The following is a 9,484-nucleotide window of genomic DNA, read 5'->3' on the forward strand; positions in this document are numbered from 1 at the left end:
GACCTCTCCTGTCTCGCCTGCTGCTCCCCTCTGCAGTATATTTCAGTAGATCCACCTGTTCTGCTCCCCACTTTGTCTCTGATGAATCCTCTCATCCCCCATACCTCTGGCCTACACCCCAGTTCTTCTATGCATAAATAAATACATCTTTTTTTAAAAAAGTGACTTTGCAAATGGGATTAAGTTAAGGACCTTGAGACAGGGAGATGATTCTGAATTATCCAGGTAGATTCAGTGTAATCACAGGGTTCATACCAGGGAAAGAATGGAGCAGGAGAGGAGAGAGAGAGCGAGAGAGAGAGAGAGAGAGAGAGAGAGAGAAGGAAACATTCTCCCCTGAGCCTCCAGTAGAAATGCAACCTTACCTTTAATGTAAACTTGATTTTAGCCCTTTAGAGAGACTTTGGTCTCTGATATCCAAAACAGTAAAATAATACATTAGTGTTGTTTTAAGCCACTAAATTTTTGGTAATTTGTTACAGCAACATTAGGAAACAAGTATGTTATAAAATAAAATTTTTTATTTAACCCCAAGACTTCTGAATTTGATATGATCCTAAGATATGGAAATACCCATTTGTTGAGTTTTAAGAACTTTTGAATGACTGTAACAAGTGAGTCATTGAATAAATGAAAGCTCAAGTTTGTCTCTGCAGTTGTGTTCACCCAACACACTCCACTGAAGACATAAAGTTATATTCCTCACAATTCCTTGGTCCTTGTGGCTTAAGTGAGTGCTGATGTGTGATTTTTTTTTTTAAAGATTTATTTATTTATGCATACAAGACCTGGGGAACACTGTAGTCTGCACCTTCAAAGTATTCACCTGTAGTGGGAACTTCAGACTGTGGTCATGAGGGGGTATGGTACAAGCCAGGAGAACTCATTGTGCAGAACATCTCCCAGCAGAGAAAGGGGTGGGGAGGAGGTGTGGTTAGGAAGTCTTGGAACATGTGGGTTGAGAAGCCCTAGAGTACTTGCAGGGACAGCATGCAGACTGTTTGAAACTGGACCTGGTCAGACTGGGAAACACAGAAGGGGTGTTGCAGAGGTGGGGGTACCTGGGCTGGGCTTAATGGGGGTCACTCTGGAGCCTGGTCCTTCCATCTGTTTGGATTCAGGCTGGCTCCATTCTAGTCCTGTCTTGTTCTTGTGACCTCAGTTTCTTCATCTGAATAGTGTCATTCATACTAGAATCTTTCTCTTCGCAGGGAGGCAAGAAGTTGTTGGGAGGCAGAGAAGAGAGCCTGTATCTGGACTGCTGACCTCAGAAGGTAAGCAGGGCTCCAGTGCACAGCCAGGAGGAGTCTGAGCCCATCCACCTCCCTGGACAGGTAACAAAGAATTGTCCCCGGTCCCAATTTGATTAGAAAACAAAAACCTGTTTATAAATACCCAAGTCTAGAACATAACTATTTTACATATTAACACAAAGTATTTTGTTGTATGCTTTTAAAACATACACTGAATTTTCTAGTCCCCACACTCACACTGACAATGGTGGGTCACACACAGATGGTTGGATTTGGTCTCTCAGTAGGGCTGCCAGGTTAGCAAATAAATATCAGAATCCCCAGTTCAATTTCAATTTCAGATGGGCAACTGATACTTTAGTATAAGTATGTTCAAGGATTGCCTGGGACATAAATTAAAATATTACCTTTTTTATCTGAAATCCAGAGGAGCGGCACTGATGGCCTGCAGAGGGCGCCCTCCTCCCACATGTCTCAGAGCCCCCTCCCCAGTGGGGTGGTGATCATGGATGGGTTTGGGAAATAGTTCAGGCCCAAGAGGAGGGCCCTCACCCAGGTCAGAGGTTTTTAACCTGTCAGACCCACTACCCTCCTTATATAAAACATTGTGCCTTCTGCTTGTATTGTCCTGAAATGAAATTCACAGATATTGCATCCAATCTACAGACATAATTAAAAAAATAAACATATTGCCTTAATTGCAATATAAAGGAAATTTAAAAAAAGTGATTGAGAATAAAATAAAATGTAGCTTAGTCTGTAAATGTTTGAGCATCATGACACTAGGAAGTCCTTGTAATGTTTAATCACCCTGGGCTTTAGCCATAAATAAAAACTCAGATATGACAGGTAAAAGGCAGGTGGAGGGCCTCCCCTGTTGGCACAGTAGTTGAGCGCTGGGTTGCGAGGCTGTCCGCAGCCTCTACAGCACCAGTTCGATCCCGGGCCACCAGGGAGGGTCCCACAAAAAAAAAAAAAAAAAAGGGCAGGTGGATGTAGTATTCTGGTGGGTCAACTATCTGACATAATTTTCTTTTTTTTTTTTTTAAGATTTATTTATGCATACAAGAACTGGGGTACAGGCCAGAAGTGTGGGGTGAGAGGATTCCCCAAAGACAGAGTGGGGAGCAGAACAGGAAGATTGAAATACATTGCTGAGGGTTGGGCCTCCCCGGTGGCGCAGCTGTTGAGCGCTGGGTTGGGAGGCTGCCCGCAGCCTCTGCAGCGCCGGTTCAATCCCCGGCTGCTCCCCGGCCACCGGAGGAGGGTCCCACATGGCGCGCAGACCTCTCCTGCCGCCCGCTGCTCCCCTCAGCAGTGTACTTCGGTCCTTCTGCCTGTTCTGCTCCCCGCTCTGGCTCTGGTGAATTCTCTCACCCTCCTGCGCTTCTGACTGTACCCCAGTGCTTGTATAAATAAATAAAAATAAATCTTAAAAAAAAAAAAAAAGAAATTGCTGAGGGGAGCAGCGGGTGAGTCAGGAGAGGTCAGCTGCATATGTGGGTTAGCTCCCTGGCTTGGGATCGAATTCATGCGACAGTGGCTATGTATAGCTTCACAGGTTGCTTTTTTTTTTTTAAAGATTTATTTATTTATTTATACAAGCACTGGGTACAGTCAGAAGCAGGGGAGGGTGAGAGAATTCACCAGAGCCAGAACGGGGAACAGAACAGGCAGACTGACAAAATACACTGCTGAGGGGAGCAGCAGGCGCAGCAGGAGAGGTCTGCACACCATGTGGGACCCTCACCTGCGATCAAACGAGCACTGCAGAGGCTGTGGGCAGCCTTTCAGCCTAGTGCTCAACCACTGCGCCACCAGCAGAGGCCCCACAGGTTGCGTCTTAACCCCTTGCGCCACCAGGAAGCCTACTGACATGATTTTCTGAAAGAGGAATATTTCTTGATAAAATTCTAACCAAAATAAAATGTATATCTTTCTTTGATTCACATAGTAGTTGCAGTTCTAGAAAATTCAGTGTATCTTTTCAAAATCATACAATAAAATACTTTGTTTTTATGTAAAACTGTGCAAAGAAACAGAGGACCCATGATTATGTCTTGATTTGGTACATTTTCAGAGAGTTAAAATGATGTGACTTCATAATCTATTTTTTACATGGTTATATTTTAGAGCACTTAGAATACATTTTTAGTCTGATCCTTCCAAAACAAAATAAAACAGAGTTTGGTTCTAGTCTTCAAGATTAATCAACAATGGTTTCACCAATATGGAACCTGGGACAATTCTTTGTGATAGGACCATTCCCATGCCACCAGTGGCACCCCATTTCTGTGACAACTAATACACCTATCTCTCTATAAGTGTCTGCTTTCTAAGGATCAGGAGGCCACACAGGGAACCAGAATGTCCAGCTTTCGGCCTTCCCTGTGCACCACAGCATTGGTCCTCCCCACCCTAGCTCACAGACTCCTTCATCCCAACCTGACTAGGGCCCGTGCACCTGGGTCTGTGTCACAGGTGCAGCGTGTAAGTTGTTGGGGTTGGAAGGAAAGGGGAAAGGACACAGAAATTGCTCAGCCAGTAGGTCCCCTTCCCTCTAGGGACTCTGTCTGGAGCAGGGGGCAGCGTGGGGGGGGTTGAGTGATAGCTGCATGTCAAAGTGTAGTGGACTGGGGGATGTGGTGTCCAGATCCCTCTTCCAGGTAGAACTTCCTGCCCCAGCTATTATATACTGTCAGGAGACCTTCGGGGATGGCCCCAGTTGCTAAGAGCTGCTTTGCTGAGCTTGTGTCCTTCCCTAGGTGGCCCATATCTATTGACTTACAGGGGCAGGAAAATAAAGGCTCATCCATCTCAGCCCCACTCAGGACACTTCTGCTGCACACCTCTGCTTTAGAGCTCCCTGTGGATTAGCTGAGGTGTCACTGGACCTGCACCACCACTTAGCTTCAGCAGGGAGAGCAGGGCTGGTGTATCAGACATGAGAATAACACCAGCTATTGTTACATAGGCACACACACTCCTGCTTCTGTCCCCTCCCTCCCACAGTTGTTGATCCCAAGGACCTCTTTAATAAATACCCTGTACCTCAAACTTCATCTTATGTCTTCTGAGAGAACCCACCCTGTGACAGTTGGCAATGGACATTGTGGTGAATTTTGTGCCCCAAGTCCTAGAAAGAGGAGCACAAAAAAGGGGAACTACTCCTGCTAGGAGCATTTAGGAGGGCCCTGTATTAGTTGAGGTTCCAGAGAAACACAACCAGTGGGGTATGTATAGATATATGGAAAGTGGTTTATTATAGGAACTGGTTCACTCAATTATGGAGGCTGAGAAATCCCACCATCTGCTGTCTGTGTAAACTGGAGGGCCAGGAGAGTCAATGGTGTAGGTTCCAACAAAATCTGAAGACCTGAGAACCCGGGAGCCAATGGTATGAGTCCCGGTCTGAGTCCACATGCCAGAGTACCAGGCCTGCTGATGTCCAAGGATAGGAGAAATGGATGTCCCAGCTTAAACAGGGAGAGCAAACTCAGCCTTCCTCCAATGGGCTGGATGATGCCCACCTACATCGGTGTGGGCAGCTCATCTTCATTCTGTCTGCCAATTCAAATGCTAATCTCTTCTGGAAACACCCTGGTAAACATACCTTGAAATAATGTTTTACTGGGTAGCTGGCTATCCTTTAGCCCTGGTCAAGCTGAAAATTACCTATCATAGTCCCCTAGAGGAGGACTATCAGAGGAGGTGGCAGCTTGGGGTCACTCTCAGTTCTTGGAAGCCTCTCTAGTCCTTTTGTGTGACCCTCCATCATCAAAGCCAGGATGATGTGATGACTCATTCTGGTGTCTCAAATCTCTCTGACCACTTCTGCCACTGCTAGGCTGCTTTTAAAGAATTTGTGTGATTAGATCCCTAATCTCCCTTTTGTCATATAACAATTGTGAAAATGCTATCATTATGTTCATAAGTGCCATCTGCACTCAAAGGGGAAGGGATCTGGCAAAGTCAAGGATTAGTGGTGATTACTCAGAATTCTGCCTTCCAGAAGGGATGGGTCTGAAGGCCTTTTGATCCTAGTTTCCACCTCAGCAAAATGGGGATAATCATATCATACAAGGATGTTGTGAGGATTAAATTAATTAATTCATACACTCAAATCTTTATTGAGCACCTACTCAGTACAGGCACAGCTGTGGGCACATGGGCAAAGATGGCACGTTTGAAGGGTTCTAGTAGCACATCTGATGTCCAAGCTATGCTTGAGCAGTTGTTAAGGAATTGCTAACTGTAGACTGACATTTAAGGCCCTCATGGTGAGGCCATTTCTCTCGCCTAGTCTCCATGCCTTCACCATCACCTGGCTGACAACCTCCTTCCCTCAGGCCTGGAAGCAGCCATCTCCCCTAGAGGAAATCTGGGGAAGCAGACATGTCCTCTCAGAGGACCTCTCCCCATTGCTGGGAGGATATAGCTGTTTCTGACTAAACTCAGGCACGTGAAGTGATGGCAGGGGTAGTATCTCCATTGTCAGATCCATCCAAGGATTCAAGGAATTCATCCACTGTGTCTCCTGGGACATTTGAAGCAATTAAAACAAGTATTTCTTGATTGCCCCCTCTGTGCTGGTTCTACTTTTTCCAGGCAGCTTTCCCAGACTGCCTACAGCAGAGCATGAGTCCTCTGGGCAACTCTAACCAGGTCTGCTCCTCTTTTGCAGGATTTGCCTCCCTTGTTTATTAACTATTTTTTCCTATGAAATATGCTTTGGGAAACTTAAAACATAAGAGAATTTAGCCGGGCATTACACAGGCAGCCACGGCAGGTAGGGCCCATGGCCTGGGATATGTGGGTGGAATACAGATGTGAGCTCTGAAAGAAACAGTGCTGACCGCCTCCTCCCCTGGGAGCAGGACCTGCAGCTTTTGTGTGTTCTTGGGTCTTCTAAGGTCCACTGAGCACCTGACCCATACCAGACACTCCCAGTTGCAGGTAAAGGGACTGACTACCCAGATACGCACACTATGCTTATGTGTTGACAACCTTCTGGGACATCGTGCTGCTTTTCCTTCAGCCCAGATAATAGAGAGCTGGTCCAGTAGAATGGATTGCTGAGTGTGTGCAGGTTCTCCATGGCTGCCCAGAGCAAGAGGTTGCTGACTTCAGGGAGGAAGAATGCAGGCTCTCTGAATGAATGGTGACGATGGACGGAAGGGAAAAGGCTGCAATTTTTCCTAGCATACAGATAGATGGCAGGCATGAGGGATGAGTGCACGTGTGTGTGTGCGCGCACACGTGCACGCGCGTGTTTGTGTGTGTGAAGCAGGAACTAAATGACATTCCTTTCTTTTTTTAAGATTTATTTATTCATGCACACAAGAGCTGGGGTATAGGCCAGAGGTACGGGGTGGGAGGGAGTGAGAGGATTCGCCAGAGACAGAGTGGGGAACAGAACAGGCAGACTGACTGAAATACACTGCTGAGGGGAGCAGTGGGAGAGACAGAAGAGGTCCGCTGTGCCATGTGGGTCACCTTCCTGGCTGGGGATGGAACTTGTATGGCAGTAGTTGCGGATAGCTTTATAGTGCTGATGCTTAACCCTTTGTGCCACCAAGGAGGCCCTCAAGAGAATCACATTTCAATGGCTGAGTTCCAGCCACTGGCTGACTGGCTCTCAGCACTGAGACATGGCAGGCTGTGCCTCTGGTGTGTCAGTGGGGCTCCTGTTTGGAGTGTCCCTGCCAGATACCCTGCTCTTTTCCCAGAGGCCTCCCAAGTCTCCTTCTAGTTTATGCTTCTGCCATCCTAAATGCCCAGTTTCCATCTTGCAGTCTAAGTTAACTGTTGGGCACATCCCAGGAGTAGGAAAGATAGAGGGGGTAGAAGATGTGCCCTTCCTGTAAAGGCAGACGGAAGCAATGCTATGCTAGTGCTCAAACCTATGAGGCCAGAGCTCAGTCATGTGGTCCCAGCCAGTTGCAAGGCATGCTGGGAAAGGTGCCTGGCCAAAACACTGGGTTGCTGTAATTAAAGGAGGAAGGGGAGAATGGATGTTGGAGAACATTAACAGTTTTGTCTATAAAGTAAGTGGTGTGGAAGGCACCACTTCTAATCCAAGTTGGATTGGAAGGCAAGAGTGTGGAGGCAGGGAATCCAGGTAACAGGTCATTATAATAATCCAACTGAGAAATTATGGTGGCCTGGACTTGGACATGAGAGCCAGGATGAGATGAGGGGAAGGATTCAAGAAATATTTTGGAAGTAGAACCGAAAGAATTCCAGATTAGTTAAATATTGCGAGTGAAGGGGAAGGCAGGATCAGGAATACAACATTTATGTATCTGGAATGAAAATTTATTCAGCAAACATTTATCAAGTTGATCCCCTGTGGTAGGTACCGTGCCTTGGTACCATGCCTGGAGATTTGTGGTCCTACCTCTGTACTCACGGGGGGCAGTAGGCGGGGAAGAGTAACCCCCAGGAAACAAGGGGAGAACTGTTAGGCAATTGGAAATCAGTTAGGACTGACAGTGGGTAGATAAGATTTCAGGTGAAGCAGAGTGTGCCTTTGTGCATGGGTGCTTGGATAGGGCTGAGTGCTCCTATGGAAGGAGGCAGGAATTCTAGGTTTGCAAGCAGGAGGATCCAAGATTTGGCTATCTCAAGTTATTAGGAAAAACCTTTTAGTGATGACAACAGTTGTAGTGCAGCAAAATAAGCCCTGGCTTGGGAACCAGATGGACCTGAATTCCTGCCTCTGTGCTCATGCATTGTTGGGAAATTGTAAGTTGGGTCAATCTCTATTGTAGACTATTTGGCATCACTGAGCCAAGCAAGCTAGGTACAGCTGAGGGGAGCACCCATACATACCCCTTAATCCAGAAACTCTACTTCTAGGAATTTATCCTGTGGAAATACACATCTGAAGCAACAAATGTATAAGGCCATTCATTGCAGTATTAATTTTGTAATTGGAAACAAACACATTGTCCATCAATACAGATTTCCTCCACTATTCGAAAGAGAATGTACAGATAAACAAAAACGAAATTATTTTCTATGTATTAATATGGAAAGATCTCTAACACATATTCTAAGTGATAAAAACAAGACATAACAATGTTAGAGTTTACTACCATCTGCAAAAAGAAAAAACTGGAAGGAGAAGTTATCTATATCTACCCATCTAAATATATATGTGTGTGTGCTTTTTCATATTTGTATTTGCATAGGATGTATTTGGAAGGACACACATGGCAGAGTCATCTTCAGGATAGAGAATCAGGTGGCTGGGAGTCAGAGTTGGGAGGTAGACTTTTTACTGTGCTCTTTTGTACATTTGGAATTTCAGATTATGTGAATGTGTTATCTATACCCCAGTCCTACCATTTTGTGGCTGTGTGACTTTAGGCTAGTCACTTGACTTCCCTGAGCCTTATTTCCTCATGGTAGCACTGACACCATGAGCCTTGTAAGGTTGTCAGGATTGCCTGAGAGAAGGACAGAGCCACACACATTGCTCCCATCTTGTCGTCTCCATTCATTGTCCTGCTAAACCTGGCCTTCCTCACCTGCTTGCAGATGTGAGGTGCTCACTAGCTAGTGTTTGTGAGTCAGGGTGATTAGCCACCGTCCCAGTGATTCAGACACATCATCAGCAAATATGGGGACCAGAGAGAGGGAGCAGGTTTGGGTGTGCAGAGCATGAGGCCAGTTCTGGTCAGGCTGAGTGTGGTGTATCTGATGGAGCTCGTTGTCTGGGCTGGTAATAGAGACTTAAGGGTTTTAGACTCTCCCTCTTTAAAGGAATACTGATCACAATAAGAATTGCTAACATTGATTGAACATGTCCACGCATTTTCTCACTTAAATCTCTCATCAACCCTTCAAAGTAAACCCTATTTTTATCTCCAAAGTTCCCCAGTTCGGAAATAGTGGGCTGGGTTCTAACGCAGGTCTGTCTGACCAGAACCTGGGGCCCAGATTTAAAGCAGGCTCTCAAAATCAGCACCTTGGGAGTTGGCAAGTGTTCTCTATAAAAGTCAGTAACTATTTTAGGCTTTGTGGGCCAGTATGTCACCTGTCATAAACTGTTAAATTTTCTCTGTATCACAAAAGCAGTTGCTGACAATCTGACAAGGATTGAGCGTGGTTGTGTACCAATAAAAATGAGGACACTGAAATTTGAATTATATTTATACTTTATGTGCCATGAAATGTTCAAGTTTTTTCATTTTTTCCCCAACCATTTATAAATGGTTGCTCAT

This window comes from Talpa occidentalis, unplaced genomic scaffold (genome assembly GCF_014898055.3).
Source record: "Talpa occidentalis isolate TD23 unplaced genomic scaffold, MPIMG_talOcc4v2.1 talOcc4.11, whole genome shotgun sequence".
NCBI lineage: Eukaryota > Metazoa > Chordata > Mammalia > Eulipotyphla > Talpidae > Talpa > Talpa occidentalis.